Source organism: Rhagoletis pomonella, unplaced genomic scaffold (genome assembly GCF_013731165.1).
Source record: "Rhagoletis pomonella isolate Grant_MI unplaced genomic scaffold, Rhpom_1.0 Rhpom_scaffold_00010, whole genome shotgun sequence".
In the NCBI taxonomy this organism is placed as follows: domain Eukaryota; kingdom Metazoa; phylum Arthropoda; class Insecta; order Diptera; family Tephritidae; genus Rhagoletis; species Rhagoletis pomonella.
In genome coordinates, this window is record NW_023458564.1 from 19,811,610 (window position 1) to 19,814,141 (window position 2,532).

Below are 2,532 nucleotides of genomic sequence, written 5' to 3' on the forward strand. Positions count from 1 at the left end.
CTTCGATCGAAGCAAGTTTAAGCACTTTAAAACCGTGCCACTGCCAACCTACTCCAACGTTAAGCCAGACTTACTACTGGGACTTGACAACTCGTTCCTCGGTGTCGCGCGTAATATCGTGGACGACGGACACAACCAACCAATTGCCGCTGAAACCAATTTGGGATAGGTTGCATATGGACCACTGCAGGGTTCACAGGCCACCACGTCTTGAGTGATGCTACACGTATGAAGCAGCTACACCAGTTGGTGCAAGATTATATCGCAAGTGATACGTTAGTAGTGAGATCACCAGTCAACGCCACCCTGGAATCCGACGACGACAGCCGAGCCAAAAGAATCTTAGCAGAAACCACAAAGTACGATGGATTCCGTTACGAAGTATGTCTTTTGTGGCGGAAAGACGACGTCAAGCTACCAGATAGTTACGACATGGCACAAAAGCGTCTGTTCAACATCGAGTCGCGCTTGAGAAGAGACATGCAATTCGCCAAAAGCTACAGAAGAGAAATCGAGAAGTATATTAGCAAAGGTTACGCGAGGCATCAAACGTGTCACTCAACAGCGTACTACTCAAAGGGCCAGAGAAGGTTCAGTCGCTTATCTCTATACTTTTCAAATTTTTCCAAGGCGTCGTTGCGGTTGCGGGCGACATTGAGGAAATAAAAAAATGGATCAGACTCGAAGACCAAGACTCACAACGTTTTCTGTGGAGAGATGGCGACACCAGCCAACTAATACGAGTTTATATTAAGACGTCAATAATATTCGGCGCTGCCTGTTCTCCGTGTTGCGCAGAATATGTAAAAAATACAAATGCCAGCAATTTCATTTCCCAGCGACCAAAGTGTGTCGATGCCGTTATCAACAAAACATACGTTGATGGCCTTGTGATCAGTTTCCAAGACATCAAAGAGGCCGAAAAAACTATAAGGCAATTGGAACTAATGCCGAAGCTGGTTTCCTGCTTCGAAAGTTTGTGTCGAACCACAAATCTTTGCAAGCGAGACTAAATAGTGAGAACGATATGCAGTTAACAGTTGCCAATATGGAGAAAAGAGCGGCCGCCGACAAGGTACTTGGCATGTATTGGAACACTTCTTCCGATGCCTTCGAGTTTCACTTCAAATTTCTTAAAATACCTGCAGACATTCTGCGTTGCGAACGGCCTCCAACGAAGAGAAAGTTACTAGGTATCGTAACGTCAATCTACGATCCTTTCGGCTTTTTGGCCAACATCACAATTGATGCGAAATTGTTGATTCAGTCGACGTGGAAACAGAACATTACGTGGGATGAACAACTGCCGCATCCGCTAGCCAAGCAATGGAAGGCTTGGTGGACTAAATTTCAATATGTGAACTCATTCGCTGTACCTCGTTTTATTCGAGTATGTTACCAAGTGCCGATAACGCCCAACTGCACATCTTTGTCGACGCTAGTACAGACGCATACGCCGCCATCGCCTATTTACGAGTCAGTCAGGGGGACGTGGTAGAAATAGTGTGAAGAAGAAGTGTGACAGTACAACCTTTTGGAGCGATTCGCAGACCGTAATCCATCTGGATACTTTCCCACTCCCGAGCGTATAAGCCATTCGTGGCACATAGGATTGTGGAAATCCTGTCAACAACGACGGCGGAACAGTGGCGCTGGATACCCACAGCGTTAAATGTGGCAGATGATGCCACACGTGCCGTACCGATACCTGAGCCGTCAATAAACACCCGTTGGCTACGTGGACCAGAGTTTCTGTATCAGCAAGAGGGACAATGGTCGCGAGAAACTATGCTGTCATCCATCGAATGTGCCAACGAGGAGCTAACTAGTCGAAAGCTTCTTCTCTGTACCGCAGGTGAGCCGTTAATCAATTTTACTAAATTTTCTTCCTTTCTGACGCTAGTTAGAGTCCTGGCCTGGGTATTGCGTTTTGCCAGGAATGCCAGGAGGGAAGTACGCAAAGAAGAACTGCAAGCCGATGAACTGACTGCCGCTGAAAAGTAAATATGCCGCATAGTACAACAACAAGCCTATCAAAACGAGATCGATCTGCTAAGGAAGAAGATTGCCCTGCCAAAGAATAGCTACCTACATCCGCTAGTGCCTTACTTAGACGAAGAAGGTCTACTCCGAGTCTACGGAAGATTAGACGCAGCATACTGTCTACCACTTTCTGCACGCCGCCCGATTATTTTGCCGACAGACAATTATGTCACAAAATTAATTGTAACTGAACACCACCGAAAACGACACCAACGAAATTCGACAACGATATTGGATCCCTGCCATTCGCAGAGTTGTGAAGTATGTCAAGAAACACTGCCCGACTTGTTATACGACAGAGCAAAACCAGCAGCACCATTGATAGGCCTGCTACCCAGTGCTGTGTAAGTGTGAAATCATTTTCAATTTTAAATCAACAATTTTTTCTATCCAGTTTTCATTACTTATTCTTCGCTTAGGATTGAGGTTTAAAATTTTTGAGTTTTCCATTCTCTCAAAGCAGTTATGAATTCACACATCAACATATTC